At 42.2% G+C, this 22,824-nt stretch overlaps 1 protein-coding gene across 1 annotated transcript in view; it reads right to left on the bottom strand.

Moving 5' to 3' along the window:
* LOC106599337 (disks large-associated protein 1) overlaps positions 1–22,537 on the bottom strand; it is a 138,242-nt gene extending 115,705 nt beyond the window's left edge. Inside the window, 1 exon segment of the mRNA XM_014190522.2 lies at positions 22,367–22,537. The gene's annotated coding sequence lies outside the window, so the exon portion shown is untranslated.
* Between the last annotated feature and the right edge of the window lie 287 nt (positions 22,538–22,824).

The following is a 22,824-nucleotide window of genomic DNA, read 5'->3' as shown; positions in this document are numbered from 1 at the left end:
ACCTCTCTGTCAACGTGATCCACACAAAGGAGATGATTGTGGACAACAGGAAAAGGAGGACCGAGCATGCCCCCATTCTCATCGACGGGGCTATAGTGGAGCAGGTTGAGAGCTTGAAGTTCCTTGGTGTCCACATCACCAACAAACTAACATGGTCCAAGCACACCAAGACAGTCGTGAAGAGGGCATAACAAAACCTATTCCCCCTCAGGAGACTGAAAAGATTTGGCATGGGTCCTCAGGTCCTCAAAGTTCTACAGCTGCACCAGAGAGCATTCTGACTGGTTGCATCACTGCCTTCTATTGCAACTGCTCGTCCTCTGACAGCAAGGTACTACAGAGGGTAGTGCGTATGGCCCAGTACATCACCGGGGCCAAGCTTCCTGCCATCCAGGACCTTTATATCAGGCGGTGTCAGAGGAAGGCCCTAAAAATTGTCAAAGACTCCAGCCACCCTAGTCAGACTGTTTTCTCAGCTACCGCACGGCAAGCGGTACCGAAGCTCCAAGTCTAGGTCCAAGAGGCTTCTAAACAGCTTCTACCCCCCAAGCCATAAGACACCTGAACATCTAATCAAATGGCTACCCAGACTATTTGCATTGCCCCCCCCACCCCCTCTTTTACGCCGCTGCTACTCTCTGTTATTATCTATGCATAGTCACTTTAATAACTCTACCTACATGTACATATTACCTCAATTACCTCGACTAACCGGTTCCCCCGCACATTGACTCTGTACCGGTACCCCCTGTATATAGTCTCGCTATTGTTATTTTACTGCTGCTCTTTAATTACTTGTTCCTTTTACTTCTTATTCTTATTTGTATTTTTTAAACTGCATTGTTGGTTAGGGGCTTGTAAGTAAGCCTTTCACTGGATGGTCTACACCTCTTGTATTCAGCGCATGTGACTAATAACATTTCATTTGATTTGAATAATGCATATGCTGAAACATCAATGTTTCAGAACTAGTGGCTGTTCCTGAAACAAGAAAAATCTTTCATACTCCTCTCCACAGATTTTTGGGATGTTTACACATAAAAAAAATGATACACTGAAATTGTGAAATATACTGCTACAGTGAATGATGGGGAAATTATATAAAGTTAAGTTTCGACCAGTCAATCAGCCACCATCTGTTAGCAAACAACTTGACTATCTTCCAATCCACTCAGTGACTCACAGTGTACACTCACATAGGTTACTGTTGTGTCATCGCAGAGGTCTTTAACCAGCCATTCCCAGGGTACAGTAGTTAGTCACTTGGGTTCCTCAGCATGTCCTGTTGAGTCTGTGTCAGAGCACACAGTTCCCCAAATCCTGATTAACATGTTACAGTCACAACTGCCGAGGCTGAGAGAATGACAAGATGATAATCTCTCCACCTCTTTCCTACAGCGCTCTTGTTTTGTATGGTTGGGGACCTGGGGTTTACAGATACAAACCTATGTTGTCGGTGTAACTCATGATCACGATAGCCCACTGAGCTACAGTAGAGCTTAGGCATGCGCTCTGGGAGCTAGCATGGGTCTTCAGGTCTCAGGTAGATTTACTCATTCTGTACACCTAACCACCTCAGCCACACTTGCATGCTTTCTCTTTTGAAGAAAATGTGTTCTTGGTCAAAACATGTTTGGGTAGAGAAAAATACTGTGTGTAAAATGATGCATGAATATTTCACAAAAGGAAGTATATATCATTTAACTAAAGGATTTAAAAATAGCTGTATAGCTATGGTCCATTAGAGTAATCTTCTTCACATGCTCCAAAACAGCAAGATATTGAAATGTAATTAACCTTCACAGAGACACCAAGCAGTCAGAAGAGTCAACATCTCGTGAGGTGACACAAATCTAGAACCAAAAACTCAAACCGGGTAAGGATTCCTACTCTAAGAATAGCTATGTTCTAAAAAAATAACAAGACACCTGATTGAGAAAGGCGACTTGGTAGGGTGCCAAGGAACATTGTGAAGTCAAGGGACTGGACTGGCGAGGGTCCAGCTAGAAATGAAAAGTGAAGCACGCTCCAGTGGTCAGTCGGTTCCTGCCTGTCAGATCAACTACAGATGTAGGACCTTCACTTGATCACCCTATTGCAGCAGAACTTAAAACTTTAAAACTTGTAGGGTATGAGGTTTAAAAAGTCTTCTGAAGTTTGTAATTTCCACATTGACATTTTTGACATGATTTTGCATTACGAAACATGCATCAACCTTACAAAAATGCCCATTAAATTATACTCCACATATTAATTAACATTTCCTGTCGCTGCAGGATTATTTTACTTCTGTATCAAACTGGCTCAAATTAAGATCCGACATCTGTAGTGTGGAGTGTAGGGACCAGGGGAGAGATTCAGGCCATGCCTTTGGCGCATTCAATTACAAAGTAAAGATGAACACAAAAGGCATGCAGTGCAATGGGGAAAGTAGTTTTACTAAGGCACATTAATAAACTATGATTCAGACTTTTGGGAGTGAATAAATTATGACTACAATTTTTTTTTTTAATGAATGCAGTTTGGGGTCATTTCAACTCAAATTAAGTAAAAAATCTATAATTTGCTAAATATTGAAATTACTGGAAATTATCATCAGGATTGAAGCTGTGGTGTGTAACAACATATTTAGCATACCTTCACATAATAATATATGATACTCAGGGGAGTGCCTTGAATATTTTTTTTACCCAGTGAAATATGAATCATCCATTTATTTGAGAGCCAGGCAGAAGTGAGACTTAATACATAGAAATAGTCAACAACATTCTCCATGCACAAACAGACATGTTTCACGATAGTACATCCATTTTGTGCAATGTGAAACATGACAAGTTGTTCAATTTCCATTGTGTGGTTACTCAAGTCTGATTTGGATATATTTGGCTATTTTCGCATTACATGTAGAAGTTGTCCCTTTTCAGGTTTAGAAAAAGTGACTGCTAAATGCTAACTCCCGTTCGTATAAGCTGGTTAGCATAGCTAGCATACCTAAGATACAGTGCCTTGCAAAAGTATTCAACCGTTTGGCGTTTTTCCTATTTTGTTGCATTACAACCTGTAATTTAAATAGATTTTTTTATTTGGATTTCATGTAATGGACATACACAAAATAGTCCAAATTGCTGAAGTGAAATGAAAAAAAAATTGCTTCAGAAAATTAAAAAAAGAAAAAAAAAGAAAGTGGTGCGTGCATATGTATTCACCCCTTTGCTATGAAGCCCCTAAATAAGATCTGGTGCAACCAATTACCTTCAGAAGTCTCATAATTAGTTAAATAAAGTCCAACTGTGTGCAATCTAAGTGTCACATGATCTGTCACATGATTTCAGCAAATATACACCTGTTCTGAAAGGCCCCAGAGTCCGCAACACCACTAAGCAAGGGGTACCACCAAGCAAGCGACACCATGAAGACCAAGGAGCTCTCCAAACAGGTAAGGGACAAATCTAATCTGCCCGAGGGGGTTATTCAACTGGCCCCTCCGTCGCGACATCCCCTGAATGCCCATCTGCTAGCCCGCTAGCCGCGGCCCGCTAGCTGTCTAGAGCATATCGGCTGTTCGCTGAATAGGTCCATCGGACAACTTCTTGGGCCACTATACCTTTCTGCCAATTGGACCGGTTCCCTTTACCACACGGAACTGGTCCCCTTTACCAATCCATCACGACTGGTCTACCGACATAAACGCACGAGGAGGCTCCGCACGAGGAGGCTATAAACACAATTCCTGTTGCGACGTCCCTCTGAGGCCCTTCTATTAGCTTGCTAGCCCTGGCCCGCTAGCTGTCTGAATCGCCGTGTCTCCAACCAGCCTCACTACTCACTGGACTCTATGATCACTTGGCAACGCATGCCTCTCCTTAATGTCAATATGACTTGTCCATTGCTGTTCTGGTTAGTGATTGTCTTATTTCACTGTAGAGCCTCTAGCCCTGCTCAATATACCTTAGCCAACCCTTTAGTTCCACCTCCCACACATGCGATGACATCACCTGGTTTAAATGATGTTTCTAGAGACTATATCGCTCTCATCATCACTCAATGCCTACCTCCACTGTATTCACACCCTATCATACCTTTGTCTGTACATTATGCCATGAATCTATTCTATCGTGCCCAGAAACCGGCTCCCTTTACTCTCTGTTCCGGACGTACTAGACGACCAGTTCTTATAGCCTTTAGCCGTACCCTTATCCTACTCCTCCTCTGGTGATGTAGAGGTTAATCCAGGCCCTGCAGTGCCTAGCTCCACTCCTATTCACCAGGTGCTCTCATTTGTTGACTTCTGTAATAGACCCTCATAGATATCATCCTAATCAACTTGCCCCCCTCTGCTGTTTTCAACCAAGATCTCAGCGATCATTGCCTGCATCCGTAATGGGACTGCGGTCAAACGACCACCCCTCATCACTGTCAAATGCTCCCTAAAACACTTCAGCGAGCAGGCCTTTCTAATCGACCTGGCCCAAGTATCCTGGAAGGATATTGACCTCATCCTGTCAGTAGAGGATGCCTGGTTATTCTTCAAAAGTGCCTTCCTCACCATCTGAAATAAGCATGCCCCATTCAAAAAACATTGAACCAGGAACAGATATAGCCCTTGGTTCTCTCCAGACCTGACTGCCCTTGACCAGCACAAACATCCTGTGGCGTTCTGCATTAGCATCGAATAGCCCCCATGATATGCAACTTTTCAGGGAAGTTAGGAACCAATACACACAGGCAGATAGGAAAGCTAAGGCTAGCTTTTTCAAACAGAAATTTGCATCGTGTAGCACAAACTCAAAAAAGTTCTGGGAAACTGTTAAGTCCATGGAGAATAAGAGCACCTCCTCACAGCTGCCCACTGCACTGAGGCTAGGAAACACTGTCACCACCAATAAATCCACTATAATTGTGAATTTTAATAAGCATTTTTCTAAGGCTGGCCATGCTTTCCACCTGGCTACCCCTACCCCGATCAACAGCCCTGCACCCCCCCACAGCAACTCACCCAAGCCTGCCCCATTTCTCCTTCACCCAAATCTAGATAGCTGATGTTCTGAATGAGCTGCAAAATTTGGACCCCTACAAATCAGCCAGGCTAGACAATCTGGACCCTCTATTTCTAAAATTATCTGCCGATATTTTTGCAACCCCTATTACTAGCCTGTTCAACCTCTCTTTCGTATCGTCTGAGATTCCCAAAGATTGGAAAGCAGCCACTGTCATCCCTCTCTTCAAAGGGGGAGACATTCTAGACCCAAACTACTACAGACCTATATCTATCCTGCCCTGCCTTTCTTAGGTCTTCGAAAGCCAAGTTAACAAACAGATTACCGACCATTTCGAATCCCACCATACCTTATCCGTACCTTATCCTCCAGACAAGCTTCAATGCCAAACAACTCTCCTTCCGTGGCCTCCAACTGCTCTTAAATGCAAGTAAAACTAATTGCATGCTCTTCAACTGATCGCTGCCCGCATGTCCAGCATCACTACTCTGGACGGTTCTGACTTAGAATATGTGGACAACTACAAATACCTAGGGTGTCTGGTTAGACTGTAAACTCTCCTTACAGACTCACATTAAGCATCTCCAATCCAAAATGAAATCTAGACTCAGCTTCCTATTTCGCAACAAAGCATCCTTCACTCATGCTGCCAAATATACCCTTGTAAAACTGACCATCCTACCGATCCTCGACTTCGGCGATGTCATTTACAAAATAGCCTCCAACACTCTAATCAACAAATTGGATGCAGTCTATTACAGTGCCATCCGTTTTGTCACCAAAGCCCCATATACTACCCACCACTGCGACCTGTACGCTCTCGTTGGCTGGCCTTCGCTTCATACTCATCGCCAAACCCACTGACTCCAGGTCATCTACAAGACCCTGCTAGGCAAAGCCCCGCCTTATCTCAGCTCACTGGTCACCATAGAAGCACGCACCCGTAGCACGCGCTCCAGCAGGTATATCTCACTGGTCACCCCCAAAGTCAATTCCTCATTTGGCCGCCTTTCCTTCCAGTTCGCTGCTGCCAATGACTGGAACGAACTGCAAAATTCACTGAAACTGGAGACACATATCTCCCTCACTAGCTTTAAGCACCAGCTGTCAGAGCAGCTCCCAGATCACTGCACCTGTACATAGCCCATCTGTAAATAGCCCATCCAACTACCTCATCCCCATAATGTATTTATCTATCTATCTATCTTGCGCATTTGCACCCCAATATCTCTACTTGCACATTCATCTTCTGCACATCTACCATTCCAGTGTTTAATTGCTATATTGTAATTACTTTGCCACCATGGCCTATTTATTGCCTTACCTCCCTTATTTTGCACACACTGTATATAGACTTTTTATCCTGTATTATTGACTGTGTTTGTTTGTTCCATGTGTAACTCTGTGTTGTTGTATGTGTCGAACTGCTTTGCTTTATCTTGGCCAGGTCGCAGTTGTAAATGAGAACTTGTTCTCAACTAGCCTACCTGGTGAAATAAAAAAAGTAAAAAAACATTTTTTAAGTTGTGGAGAAGTACAGATCAGGGTTGGGCTATAAAACAATATCCAAACTTTGAACATCTGTCACGTCCTGACCATTGAGTGCTCTTATTTTCTATGGTAGAGTAGGTCAGGGCATGACTGGGGGGTTTATTCTAGTTTAATTTTTCTATGTTGTTTGGTTCTAGTTTCTGTTTTTCTATGTTTTTTTTTTGATGATCCCCAATTAGAGGCCGCTGGTCATCGTTGTCTCTAATTGGGGATCATATTTAAGTAGTTGTTTTTCCCACCTTTGTTTTGTGGGAGATTATTTTGAGTTGGTGCATGTAGCACCTCTTGTCACTGTTTGTTGTTTTGTTCATGGTTTATTGTATGTCTTGCATAGTTTCACATTAAAATAAATTATGTGTAACGATACCCACGCTGTGCTTTGGTCTGTTCCTACACACAGACGTGACAACATCCCACGGAGCACCATTAAATCCATTATTAAAAAATGAAAGAATATGGCACCACAACAAACCTACCAAGAGGGACGCCCACCAAAGCTCTCAGACCAGACAAGGAGGGCGTTAATCAGAGAGGCAACAAAGAGAGCAAAGATAACCCTAAAGGAGCTGCAAAGCTCCCCAGCGGAGACTGGAGTATTTGTCCATAGGACCACTTTAAGCTGTACACTCCACAGAGCTGGGCTTTACGGAAGAGTGGCCATTGCTTAAAGAACAAAATAAGCAAACACATTTGGTGTTCACCAAAAGGCATGTGGGAAACTGTATTCCGGTCAGATGAGAGTAAAATTGAGCTTTTTGGCTATCAAGGAAAACGCTAAGTCTGGCGCCCCGAGAACACCATCCCCACAGTGAAGCATGGTGGTGGCAGCATCATGCTGTGGGGATGTTTTTCATCAGCAGGGACTGGGAAACTGGTCAGACTTGAAGGAATGATGGATGTCGCTAAATACAGGCAAATTCTGACCCTAAGCACACTGATAAATCAACATTTGAGTGGTTTAAGGGGGAACATTTAAACGTCCTGGAATGGCCTAGTCAAAGCCCAGACCTCAATCCAAATGACAATCTGTGGTATGACTTCAAGATTTCTGTACACCAGCGGAACCCATCCAACTTGAAGGAGCTGGCGCAGTTTTGCCTTGAAGAATGGGCAAAAATCCCAGTGGCTAGATGTGCCAAGCGTACAGAGACATACCCCAAGAGACTTGCAGCTGTAATTGCTGCAAAGCAAAGGGTGGCTCTACAAAGTATTGAATTTGGGGGGGGTGAATTGTTATGCATGCACAAGTTTTGTCCTATTTCTTGTTTGTTTCACAAAAAATATGTTGCATCTTCAAAATGATAGGCATGTTGTGTAAATCAAATGATACAAACCCCCCAAAAATCAATTTTAATTCCAGGTTGTAAGGCAACAAAATAGGAAAAATGCCAAGGGGAGTGAATATTTTTGCCAGCCACTGTATTGATATTGTATATGAAAATAACAATCATTTCATACCTTGATTACATTGAGACACGATTAGGGTTGCAAAACCAGGTAATTTGTTGAAAATTACCGGAGTTTTGCATCCCTAGACACGACCCCAATTTTTTTTTGGTGCGAATACTTTGGAACTAAAACAAACTTGTTGCCGACCCCTGAAATACTGTGTGATTATATTATATACACTATCAGTGCGAAGTTTACAGACACCTTAGCCAAAAACTGAATTTAAAAGTTTCACAATTCCTAACATTTAATCCTGTCTTAGTTCCCCCGTCTTAGGTCAGTTAGGATCACCACTTTATTTTAAGAATGTGAAATGTAAAAATAATAGTGGAGAGAATGATTTATTTCAGCTTTTATTTCTTTCATCACATTCCCAGTGGGTCAGAAGTTTACATACACTCAATTCGTATTTGGTAGCATTGCCTTTAAATTGTTTAACTTGGGTGAAACGTTTTGGGTTGCCTTCCAGAAGCTTCCCACAATAAGTTGGGTGAAATTTGGCCCATTCCTCCTGACAGAGCTGGTGTAACTGAGCCAGGTTTGTCGGCCTCCTTGCTCGCACACACTTTTTCAGTTCTGCCCACAAATTTTCTATAGGATTGAGGTCAGGGCTTTGTGATGGCCACTCCAATACCTTGACTTTGTTGTACTTAAGCCATTTTGCCACAACTTTGGAAGTATGCTTGGGGTCATTGTCCATTTGGAAGACCCATTTACCACCAAGCTTTAACTTCCTGACTGATGTCTTGAGATGTTGCTTCAATATATCCACATAATTTTCCTCCTTCATGATTCCAACTATTTTGTTGAAGTGCACCAGTCCCTCCTGCAGCAAAGCACCCACACAACATGATGCTGCCACCCCCGTGCTTCACGGTTGGGATGGTGTTCTTCAGCTTGCAAGCTTCCCCTTTTTTCCTCCAAACATAAATATGGTCATTATAGCCAAACAGTTCTATTTTTGTTTCATCAGACCAGAGGACATTTCTCCAAAAAGTATGATCTTTGTCCCCATGTGCAGTTGCAAACCGTAGTCTGGCTTTTTTATGGCGGTTTTGGAGCAGTGGCTTCTTCCTTGCTGAGCGGCCTTTCAGGTTATATCGATATAGGACTCGTTTTACTGTGGATATAGATACTTTTGTACCTGTTTCCTCCAGCATCTTCACAACGTCCTTTGCTGTTGGTCTGGGATTGATTTGTACTTTTCGCACCAAAGTATGTTCATCTCTAGGAGACAGAACACGTCTCTTTCCTGAGTGGTATGACAGCTGTGTGGTACCATGGTGTTTATACTTGCATACTATTGTTTGTACAGATGAACGTGGTACCTTCAGGCGTTTGCAGATTGCTCCCAAGGACGAACCAGACTTGTGGAGGTCTACAATTTATTTTCTGAGGTCTTGGCTGATTTCTTTTGATTTTCCCATTATGTCAAGTAAAGATGCACTGAGTTTGAAGGTAGGCCTTGAAATACATCCACAGGTACACCTCCAATTGACTCAAATGTCAATTAGCCTATCAGACATTTCTAAAGCCATAACATAATTTTCTGGAATTTTCCAAGCTGTTTAAAGGCACAGTCAACTTAGTGTTTTAAACCTCTGACGCACTGGAATTGTGATACAGTGAAATAATCTGTCTGTAAACAATTGGTGGAAAAATGACTTGTCTAGCACAAAGTAGATGTCCTAACCGACTTGACAAAACTATAGTTTGTTAACAAGAAATGTGGAGTGGTTGAAAAACGAGTTAATGACTCCAACCTAAGTGTATGTAAACTTCCGATTTCAACCGTATGCATTCTCCTAACTTACGACCACTTTGGGTCCCGACCCATAGTTTAAGAAAGACCTGCTATATGGGGTGAAAATCCCCACACAAAGCTTGCTATACCACATACCATTATATTTTCCTTGAATCCCTGGACCTTCTGCAATCAACGCAATGGTCAAACCCTGCAACACAAATGATTTCAACAGGCAGCAACTGTGCAATGTGTAGAAAGTAATTTGCATTTCCAGATAGACCCTTGAATGCATAAACCAACCAATCTCACACTCAACATTCAAAATGGCTGAGGAATACGCAGGTCTGTTGAAAGACATTCTGAATGCATTTATACATTTTCTTAATCCTGAAGCAAATACTGTACATCTCAACAGTTTGATGAAAATTACTTTTAGGTTTTTTTGGACACTGCCATTCCGTACATTTGAAAACATCACGTCTTAGTCTTTTTTTGTTATACCAACCAGACCATCATGCCCAGCATTGATTAAAACTTAATCCTAAAAGAAAGTGTCATAGGTTCAGCAGCATAGAGTGAATGCCTCAGCAGGTGAATAAGCCAGCATATCAATTATTTTAGTAGCCCAACACAGGCAGGAAGAAATCATGTAAAATGAATGATATTGAAAAACACTTTGCACATACACATTTCATACTAAACTCAGCAAAAAAAGAAACGTCCTCTCACTGTCAACTGCGTTTATTTTCAGCAAACTTAGCATGTGTAAATATTTGTAAGAACATAAGATTCAACATCTGACACAAACTGAACAAGTTCCACAGAAATGTGACTAACAGAAATGGAATAATGTCTCCCTGAAAAAAGGGGGGCAAAATCAAAAGTAAGTCAGTATCTGGTGTGGCCACCAGATTGAACAAGCATGGGAAACAGTGTTTAAACCCTTCACAATGAAGATCTGTGAAGTTATTTGGATTTTTATGAATTTTCATTGAAAGACAGGGTCCTGAAAAAGGCCCGTTTTCTTTTTTTTGCTGAGTTTATCTGTGTGCCAAAGATTTCCCATTTATAGAGATGCCCTGCACCTAAAGGCCAAATCTGGGATGGGTAAACACACAATTTTGTGGGCAGTCAATAAAATACAATTTTCACACCCTTTTAGTGCAGACCTGAAACATACTGTGCTTGCTTGCAGACCTGAAACATACTGTGCTTGCTTGCTTGCCTATCTTCACATTTTCCTTTCCAGCAACTATGGTGGATGGGTAACGAGGACAGCACAGTACAGCTTGCTCTGGCTTGGCTTGTATTAGTAGTGTGAAAAGGTTTAAACTGTCCTGAGAGATTGTGGCCTACACCTGACCTAATGTAGTGTTATGTTCCCTAGTGGTTCAACAGTTCAGAGGATAAGCCATTGGAAGGACTCTCTGGGGACTAGTGGAGCAGGAGGAGGTTTGAGAGGAATGGGTAATTGCTGGGTTGACAGATAATCCAAAGCGAACTATTATGAGGAGGATATAAACCACTATTGACTCTACAAGTCAGTGACTGTAACAATAATACAAAACTGAGCGTGTACAGCAGTATGCGTTTCTCCTTTAGATCCATACAGAAAGTGGTCTGCAAGACCACAGATAGTGTCAGTCAGTTAAAGGTCTACCACAGAGTATTCTACAGGGTACCCAGCTTCCTATCAGCTTCACATCTATTTCAAATTGAACCTCAGCCTTACTAACAGTTTTAATCAGAGGAATGTCTTGATAAATTACAACATGAAAAACACTACACTGATCTAACTCCTGCTTTCGACTAGACAGTCTGAAAAACAGTTTCTGCTCCAGCCCTATATAATAGAATCCCATCTATTCTATCGTGGTAGAGACAGAGCTAGCTGCAGTTCTAAGAGCAAATCCTTGGCTGGCGTCTATTTCTGGCTGTATGGAGCCGACGCTGTTTAGAGATGAACTGACATTGTGCCAGTTCACTTGACACAGTGGACTAGCTGGGCCCTAATAAATCTGATTATGCACCCTCCTCCACATTTGGACCTGCCTCTCTCCTCCTCAGGACCCACTTGCCCTCTATCCCACTGCACATAGCTATGGGAAGTAGGGGTGCAGTGTTTAAAATACTTCAGTAAAAATACTTTAAAGTACTACTTTAAAGATACCTTAAAGTAGTACTTTAAGGTATCTTTACTTTTACTCAAGTGTGCCAATTGGGTACTTTTTACACCACTGGTGCTGTAAAGATATTTCTGTTTTTAATTTTAATATATTTGCACAAAAACTTTTCGCTTTGTCATTATGGGGTATTGTGTCTAGATGGGGATTTGTTTTATTTAATCCAATTTAGAATAAGGCTGGGGGGGGGTCTGAATACTTAACGAATGCACTTAATATATATATATATATCTATATATCTATATATATCTATTATGCTTAGAGTACCAGTCAAAAGTTTGGACACTTAGGGTTTTTCTTTATTTTTACTATTTTTCTACATTGTAAAATAATAGAAGACATCAAAACTATGAAATAACACATATGGAGTCATGCAGTAACGAGAAAGTGTTAAATAGATCAATGTTATATTTGAGATTCTTCAAAGTAGCCACCCTTTGCCGTGATGACAGCTTTGCACACTCTTGGCATTCTCACAATCAGCTTCAGCTGGAATGCTTTTCCCACAGTCTTGAAGGAGTTCCCACATATGCTGAGCACTTGTTGGTTGCTTTTCCTTCACTCTGCGGTCCAACTCATCCCAAACCAACTCAATTGGGTTGAGGTCAGGTGATTGTGGAGGCCAGGTCATCTGATTCAGCACTCCATCACTCTCCTTCTTGGTAAAATAGCTCTTACACAGCCTAGACGTGTGTTTTGGGTCATTGTCCTGTTGAAAAACAAATTATATCCCACTAAGCTCAAACCAGATGGGATGGTGTATCGCTGCAGAAGTCATGCTGGTTAAGCGTGCTTTGAATTCTAAATAAATCACTGACTGTCACCAGCAAAGCACCATCACACCTCCTCCTCCATGCTTCACGGTGGGAACCACACATGCAGAGATCATCCGTTCACCTACTCTGCGTCTCACAAAGACACGGTGGTTGGAACCAATCATCTCAAATTTGGACTCATCAAACCAAAAGGACAGATTTCACCAGAAACACTGCTCGTGTTTCTTGGCCCAAGCAAGTCTCTTCTTATTATTGGTGTCCTTTAGTAGTTGTTTCTTTGCAGCAATTTGGCCATGAAAGCCTGATTCACGCAGTCTCCTCTGAACAGTTGATGTTGAGATGTGTCTGTTACTTGAACTCTGTGAAGCATTTATTTGGGCTGCAATCTGAGATGCAGTTAACTCTAATGAACTTATCCTCTGCAGCAGAGCTAACTCTGGGTCTTCCTTTCCTGTGGCGGTCCTCATGAGAGCCAGTTCATCATAGCGCTTGATGGTTTATGCGACTGCACTTGAAGAAACGTTCAAAGTCCTTAATTTTCCAGATTGATTGACCTTCATATCTTAAAGTAAAGATAGAAACAGTCCATTTGCTTATTTGAGCTGTTCTTCCCATAGTCTTATTTGGTAAAATACCAAGTCCATATTATCTTCTATATACCACCCCACCTTGTCACAGCACAACTGATTGGCTCAAACACATTAATTAACTTTAACAAGTCACACCTGTTAATTGAAATGCATTGCTGGTGACTACCTCTCCCCCTTCAAAGAATAACGCAAACTGGCTCTAGGCAGAATAGAAAGGGTGGGAGGCCCCGGTGCACAACTGAGCAAGAGGACATGTACATTAAAGTGTCTAGTTTGAGAAACAGATGCCTCACAAGTCCTCAACTGGCAGCTTCATTAAATAGTACCCACAAAACATCAGTCTCAACGTCAACAGTGAAGAGGCGACATCGGGATGCTTGCCTTTTAGGCAGAGTTACAAAGAAAAAGCCATATCTCAGACTGGCCAATAAAAAGAAAAGATTAAGATGGGCAAAAATAACAGACACTGGACAGAGGAACATACTTTCTATGAAACTATTTAATGACGCTGCCAGTTGAGGACTTGAGGCATCTGTTTCTCAAACTAGACACTCTAATGTACTCGTCCTCTTTCTCAGTTGTGCACCGGGGCCTCCCACTCCTCTTTCTATTCTGGTTAGAGCCAGTTTGCGCTATTCTGTGAAGGGAGTAGTACACAGCGTTGAACGAGATGTTCAGTTTCTTGGCAATTTCTGTTAATTTCTCAGAACAACAATAGACTGACGAGTTTCAGAAGAAAGGTATTTGTTTCTGGCCATTTTGAGCCTGTAATCGAACCCACAAATGCTGATGTTCCAGATACTCCACTAGTCTAAAGAAGGCCAGTTGTATTGCTTCTTTAATCAGACAACAGTTTTCAGCTGTGCTAACATAATTGCAAAAGGGTTTTCTAATGATCAATTGACCTTTTAAAATGATCAACTTGGATTAGCTAACACAACGTGCCATTGGAACACAGGAGTGATGGTTGCTGATAAATGGGCCTCTGTACGCCTATGTAGATATTCCATAATAAAACAAAATCTGCCGTTTCCAGTTACAATAGTCATTTACAACATTATCAACGTCTACACTGTATTTCGGATACATTTTATGTTATATTAGTGGACAAAAGAAATTTGCTTTTCTTTCAAAAACAAGGACATTTCTAAGTGAACCCAAACTTTTGAATGGTAGTGTATGTAATCCTGATATAGTTCTGACACACAGTGAAAGGGGGACTGTGATGCGGAGGGTGCTTGACAATCAGTTTCACTTTGTGATACTGTGATACTGCAGCCTGTGATGTGAAGACACTTTGGCAAGGCTACTTTATCTACAAACAGTATATTATTTGGCCTAACTCAATTGAAATGCAATATCTATCCTCCTTCGTAGTGTGTGGCACAATGAAGTTGACAACCAAATGTCTCTAAGTTGATTCTCCCTGTGTTTAGGACTCTTGCTGACAAATAAGAAGTAATTAAATAAGTAATTTCCGATAGTGACAAAACAAGTGTAGAGAATCATTGTACCATCTAAACCGTTGTGAAATATATTTTCAATAACCAGCTGTTTTAAGCTGGTGTCAAAATGAAAGTAAAAGATGCAAAAACAAAACATAAGATCGGAAAGCATAGAAATAGCACACTAGAACATATCTACTGCTTTTTAGACTTGCTTTCAATGAGAAAGACTAACTCACATTTCTATGGGGAATTTGGTCGGTTGCCCAAAAAAGTTATATTGCAGCTTTAAAAAGGAATACTAATCCAGTGGCCGAGGATGATAGTAGCCTAGCCCAATACGTTCTTAGAAAATGGCAGAGCTTGACAGATGCCAGTTAAGTCAAAATGTTCTGTATATTACATTAAGATTATTTTTTGATCAACTCAATTACTCCCTGCTCTGTCTCTAGATCAATTTTGACCTTTAATCAAATGTAATGCCTTTTGTTATTGTCTTTCCACAGAACAATACTTTACAATCCCACTGGGTCTCTCAAACATTGTACATATCATACGATGCATATCAAACATAAACTCAGCAAAAATAGAAACGTCCCTTTTTCAGGACCCGGTCTTTCAAATATAATTAAAGAAAATCCAAATAACTTCACAGATCTTCATTGTAAAGGGTTTAAACACTTGTTCAATGAACATGCACCTGTGGAATGGTTAAGACACTAACAGTGACAGCTTACAGACGGTAGGCAATTAAGGTCACAGTTATAAAAACTTAGGACACTAAAGAGGCCTTTCTACTGACTCTGAAAAACACCAAAAGAAAGATGCCCAAGGTCCCTGCTCATCTTCGTGAACGTACCTTAGGCATACGGAGGCATGAGGACTGCAGATGTGGCCAGGGCAATACATTTCAATGTCCGTACTGTGAGACGCCTAAGACAGAGCTACAGGGAGACAGGACGGACAGCTGATTGTCCTCGCAGTGGCAGACCACGTGTAACAACACCTGCACAGGATCGGTACATCCGAACATCACACCCACGGGACAGGTACAGGATGGCAACAACAACTGCCCGAGATACACCAGAAACGCACAATCCCGCCATCAGTGCTCAGACTGTCCACAATAGGCCGAGAGAGGCTGGACTGAGGGCTTGTAGGCCTGTTGTAAGGCAGGTCCTCACCAGACATCGCTGGCAACAACGTCGCCTATGGGCGAAAACCCACCATCGCTGGACCAGACAGGACTGGCAAAAAGTGCTCTTCACTGACGAGTTGCGGTTTTGTCTCACCAGGGGTGATGGTTGGATTTGCGTTTATCATCAAAGGAAGGAGCGTTACACCGAGGCCTGTACTCTGTAGCGGGATCGATTTGGAGGAGGAGGGTCTGTCATGGTCTGGGGCGGTGTGTCACAGCATCATCGAACTGAGCTTGTTGTCATTGCAGGCAATCTCAATTCTGTGCGTTACAGGGAAGACATCCTCCTCCCTCATGTGGTACTCTTCCTGCAGGCTCATCCTGACATGACCCTCCAGCATGACAATGCCACCTGCCATACTGCTCAATCTGTGCGTGATTTCCTGCAGGACAGGAATGTCAGTGTTCTGCCATGGCCAAAGAAGAGCCCGGATCTCAATCCCATTGAGCACATCTGGGACCTGTTGGATCAGAGGGTGAGGGCTAGGGCCATCCCCCCCAAAAATAAATTCCGGGAACTTGCAGGTGCCTTGATGGAAGAGTGGGGTAACATTTCAAAGCAAGAACTGGCAAATCTGGTGCAGTCCATGAGGAGATGCACTGCAGTACTTAATGCAGCTGGTGGCCACACCAGATACTGACAGTTGCTTTTGACCCCCCCTTTTGTTCTGGGACACATTATTCCATTTGTTAGTCACATGTCTGTGGAACTTGTTCAGTTGTTGAACCTTGTTAATGTTCATACAAATATTTACACATGTTAAGTTTGAAAATAAATGCAGTTGACAGTGAGGACGTTTCTTTTTTTTGTTGAGTTTATATTGTTCACACAGTTGAAATCGGAAATTTACATACAGCTTAGCCAAAAACATTTAAACTCAGTTTTTCACAATTCCTGACATTTAATCCTAGTAAAAATTCCCTGTCTTAGGTCAGTTAGGATCACCACTTTATTTTAATAATGTGAAATGTCAGAATAATAGTTCAGAGAACATTAATTTCAGCTTTTATTTCTTTCATCACATTCCCAGTGGGTCAGAAGTTTACATACACTAAGTATTTGGTAGCATTGCTTTTAAATTGTTTAACTTGGGTCAAACGTTTCGGGTAGCCTTCCACAAGCTTCCCACAATAAGTTGGGTGAATTTTGTCCCATTCCTCCTGACAGAGCTGGTGTAACTGAGTCAGGTTTGTAGTCCTCCTTGCTCGCACATGCTTTTTCTGTTCCGACCACACATTTTCTATAGGATTGAGGTCAGGGCTTTGATGGCCACTCCAATACCTTGACTTTGTTGTCCTTAAGCCATTTTGCCACAACTTTGGAAGTGCGACCAAGCTTTATCTTCCTGACTGATGTCTTGATGTTGCTTCAATATAGCCACAATTTTCCTGCCTCAAGATGCCATTTATTTTGTGAGGCGCACCAGTCCCTCCTGCAGCAAAAGCACCCCCACAGCAGGATGCTGCCACCCCCGTGCGTCACGGTTGGGATGGTGTTCTTCGGCTTGCAAGCCTCCCCCTTTTTCCTCCATACATAAGGATGGTCATCATGGTCAAACAGTTCTATTTTTGTTTCGTTTCATCAGACCAGAGGACATTTCTCCAAAAAGTACGATCTGGCTTTTTTTTTAATGGCGGTTTTAGAGAAGTGGCTTCTTCCTTGCTGAGCAGACTTTCAGCTTATGTCGATATAGGACTCGTTTTACTGTGAATATAGATACTTTTTTATCTGTTTCCTCCAGCATCTTCACAAGGTCTTTTGCTGTTGTTCTGGGATTGATTTGCACTTTTCGCACCAAAGTATGTTCATCTCTAGGAGACAGAACGCGTCTCCTTCCTGAGCGGTATGACGGCTGCGTGGTCCCATGGTGTTTATACTTGCGTACTATTGTTTGTACAGATGAACGTGGTACCTTAAGGCATTTGGAAATTGCTCCCAAGGATGAACCAGACTTGTGGAGGTCTACAATTTATTTTTCTGAAGTCTTGGCTGATTTCTTTTGATTTTTCCCATGATGTCAAGCAAAGAGGCACTGAGTTTGAAGGTAGGCCTTGAAATACATCCAAAGGTATACCTCCAATTGACTCAAATGTCAATTAGCCTATCTGAAGCTTCTTATGACATCATTTTCTGGAATTTTCCAAGCTGTTTAAAGGCACAGACAATTTAGTGTATGTAAACTTCTGACCCACTGGAATTGCGATACAGTGAAATAATATCGTCTGTAAAATGTTTTGCAAAAATTACTTGCATCATGCATAAAGTTGATGTCCTAACCGACTTGCCAAAACTAGATTGTTAACAATAAATTTGTGGAGTGGTTGAAAAACGAGTTTTAATGACTCCAACCTAAGTGTATGTAAACTTCCGACTTCAACTGTATCATATCGTACATATCCCAACCAAAAACCGTGGGTAAATGGCAACAAAATCAATCAGATGCAAAAACACAGTACAGGGACAAAATGGAATCGCAATTCAATGATGCAAGACATGTTGCAAGGACTACTGTATAAAGGGAAAACCGGCTACGTGGCGAACACCGATGCCTCAGTCCCAGACGAGCTAAATCCTTTTTACGCTTGCTCCAAGGAAAACATTGATCCTCCTATGAGAATCCCCGCTGCAGTGTGCTCTCTTTCTCTGTGGACGACATGAGTAAGACTTAAGTCTGAGAATACTTTCAAAGCAGTCAGCCCAGATGGTATGGCTGGAGTATTTATGAACATATCCAACCTCTCCCTATCTCAGTCTGTAATCTCCACATTTCAAGTTGTCCATCATTGTCCCTGTACCCAACCAAACAAAGGAAACTTGCCTAAACAGCTATTGCCCTGTAGCACTCACTTCTGTCATCATGGAGTGCCTTGAGAGGCTGGTCAAGGACCAAAATCAGCTCCACCTTACCTGACACCCTGGTTACCTGACACCCTGGACCCACTTCAATTTGCATTGCACCACAACAGATCCACAAACAATTGCCACAGCACTGCATACTGCCCAATCACATTTTGACAAAATGAATACCTATATGAGAATGCTATTAAATGACTACAGCTCAGCTTTCAACACCATGGTCCCTTCCAAGCTGGTCATTAAGCTCAGGGCCCTGGGACTGAACACTTCCTGGTATGATCAATACCTGTTTAAAAGGTCTTGATCACACTCTCTGTAGCCAAAGTTTTTTTTTATTACATTTTTTAATTTCACCTTTATTTAACAGGTAGGCCAGTTGAGAACAAGTTCTCATTAACAACTGCGACCTGGCCAAGATAAAGCAAAGCAGTGTGATACAAACACAGAGTTACACATGGTATAAACAAACATACAGTCAATAACACAATAGAAAAATCTATATACAGTTTGTGCAAATGTAGTAAGATTAGGGAGATAAGGCAATAAATAGGCCATAATGGCGAAATAATTACAATTTAGCAATTAAACACTGGCGTGATAGATGTGCAAGTAGAGATACTGGGGTGTAAAGGAGCAAAAAAAAATAACAATATGGGGATGAGGTAGTTGGGTGGGCTATTTACGGATGGGCTGTGTATGGGTGCAATGATGTAAGCTGCTCTGACAGCTGATGCTTAAAGCTAGTGAGGGAGATATGAGTCTCCAGCTTCAGTGATTTTTTTTAAAATGTTTTTAACATTTAAAAAAAAAATTTTTTTTGCAATTCGTTCCAGTCATTGACAGCAGAGAACTGGAGGAAAGGCAGCCAAAAGAAGGAGTTTGCTTTGGGGATGACCAGTGAAATATACGTGCTGGAGCGAGTGCTACGGGTGGGTGCTGCTATGGTGACCAGTGAGCTGAGATAAGGTGGGGCTTTACCTAGCAAAGATGTAAGTAAGACCTTTAAACAGGTTAACATTCACAAGGCCACAGGGCCAGACGGATTACCAGGACGCATACTCCGAGCACGCGCTGACCAGCTGGAAAGTGTCTTCACTGACATTTTCAACCTCTCCCTAACTCAGTCTGTGATACCTACATGTTTCAAGAACACAACCATAGTCCATGTGCCCAAGAATGCCAAGGCAACATGTCTAAATGACTCTGGCCCATTAGCACTCACATCTGTAGCCATGAAATGCTTTGAAAGGCTGGTCATGGCTCACATCAACACCATCATCATCCTAGACACCCTGGACCCACTCCAACTGGCATACCGCACCAACAGATCCACAGATGATGCAATCTCTATTGCACCCCACACTGCCATTTCCCACCTGGACAAAAGGAACACCTACGTCAGAATGCTGTTCATTGACTACAGCTCAGCGTTTAACACCATAGTGCCCTGCAAACTCACCACTAAACTAAGGATCCTGGGAATAAACACATCAAATCAAATTGTATTTGTTGCATGCACTGAATACAACCGGCCTTAGTGTGAAATGCTTACTTACAAGCCCTTAACCAACAATGCAGTGAAGGAAATAAGATAATATTTACTAAGTAAAAACATTGTAGGTATTACAGACTCGGTCAGGTACGTACGGTCACTGTGGGGAGAACATCATCGGTGCACTTATTGATGAAGCCAGTGACTGAGGTGGTATACTCCTCAATGCCATTGGATTAATCCCGGGACATATTCCAGTCTGTGCTAGCAAAACAGTCCTGTAGCGTATCATCCATGTCATCTGACCACTTCCGTATTGAGCGAGTCACTCTTACTTCCAACTTCAGTTTTTGCTAGTTAGCAGGAATCAGCAGAATTTAATTATGGTCAGATTTTCCAAATAGAGGGTGAGGGAGACCTTTGTACGTGTCTCTGTGTGTGGAGTAAAGGTGGTCTAGAGTTTTTTTCCCCTGTTGTTGCACATGTGACATGCTGTTAGAAATTATGCATTAAAGTCCCTGGCCACTAGGAGCACCGCTTCTGGATGAGCATTTTCTTGTTTGCTTATGGCCTTATACAGCTCGTTGAATGCGGTCTTAGTGCCAGCATCGGTGTGTGGTGGTAAATAGACGGCTACAAAAATATAGATAAACTCTCTTGGTAGATGGTGTGATCTACAGCTTATCATGAGGTACTCTACCTCAGGCGAGCAATACCACGAGACTCCCCTACTGTGCTCCTTGTTCACCCAAGACTGCATGGCCAAACAACTCCAACACCATCATTAAGTTTGCTGATGACACAACGGTGGTAGGCCTTATCACCGACAACGATGAGACAGCCTATAGCGAGGAGGTCAGAGACCTGGCAGTGTGGTGCCAGGACAACAACCTCTCCCTCAATGTCAGCAAGACAAAGGAGATGATCGTGGACTACAAGAAACAGAGGGCTGAGCACACCCCCATCCACAGGGCTGTAGTGGAGCAGATCCAGAGCTTCAAGTTCCTCGTTGTCCACATCACTAAGGAATTATCATGGTCCACACACACAAACACAGTCATGAAGAGAGCACGACAACGCCTCTTCCCCATTCAGGAGGCTGAAAATATTCGGCATGGGCCCACAGATCCTCAAAAAGTTATACAGCTCTACCCTTAAGAGCATCTTGACTGACTGCATCACCACTTGGTATGGCAACTACTTGACATCCGACAGCAAGACGCTACAGAGGGCAGTGTGTACAGCCCAGTACATCACTGGGGCCGAGCTTCCTGCCATCGAGGACCTCTGTCAGAGGAAGACCCTAAAAAAGTGCTATCTGTTGTAGGTATGAATAATATTTAGGAGGGGAAACCCTGGCAATACCTGCTTAGTTACATAGATACATCTGCAACACTGATGTCTTCTCTCTCGTCTTCTCTCTGTGAGAATGATAACGCCCATCTCTGTCCATGACTTGAAACAATAATTAAGAGCAACTGTATACATCTATGAAATACTACAATTTGTCCCCTGATTAGTAGGCTATGTGATATACCAATAGGAATAAAGTGTCGTTTGATCAAAACACTCATGTTCAACTATGCAAATAGCAAAAACTTGTTTCCAAACACTTATTGAACAGTTAAATGATTCACGAGCTATAGACACAGCATGCACTGCATTCCAAGACAAGAAAATAATAGAATACTGTCAGAATATTTGCGTGCATTAATAGCTTTAACTCAAACAGCGCACAGACTATTCACGACATGTGTAGGAGCAGCAGGCTTGGCTTTTGCTGTCTTCATCAAGCTTCATATGTTGCGCTGCTGTGTGCAACTGATGTGGGCTGCTATATCGGCGCTAGAATTATAGAATTTCATTGTGTTATAAGTGTGTGTGATACAACCATCATGTTGGTGATTACAATGTAGCCTATTTTAAAATAATGCCTTTCGGGCCAACAAACAGTTGTCAAAGAAGGTAGATAGTAGGCTAATGTGGTACATTCCTCACCATCAGTATATTTATCAAATCAACCACTTGCTATTTGTATGAAGGAAAACATGCAACATATCGGAAAAATATTGAGAGCTTACCTTCAGTGTATTCTCAAGTCAAAATTCATGAGTGGAACGATATTCGATAAATCCTAAATGAAACAACCGTTTATGAGAAATAATAGAAGCGACTGGTGGTGGGGTATCAAACCGCACGAGCCTCTGCTCCATGCACCTGACAGCTCGCTCTGTTGATGCAACGCGCAGAGGAGGAAAACCCACACAGCAGAATCAAGATGCCACTAAGACCCGGCATGGTGGCGGGACTAGGGACAATTAATTGTTTTTGGCTGCTAAACTGTTGCGATGGAGACAATTGCGTAGGGAATACAGAGTATAATTATTAATTATTTATAAAAATGTTTTCCTTCAGCACATAGGAGAGACAATTGCCACCAAACATAGAACTGACTTCGCAACAATGAATTGCTCTATCATATTTTCAACAAAACATACACCGAGTGTACAACATTGAGTTGCAACCCCTTTTGCCCTCA

Source organism: Salmo salar, chromosome ssa03 (assembly GCF_905237065.1).
Source record: "Salmo salar chromosome ssa03, Ssal_v3.1, whole genome shotgun sequence".
NCBI classification, from domain to species: Eukaryota; Metazoa; Chordata; class Actinopteri; order Salmoniformes; family Salmonidae; genus Salmo; species Salmo salar.
Note: the sequence above shows the minus strand (reverse complement) of the source record. Positions and strands in the feature narration are given on the sequence as shown.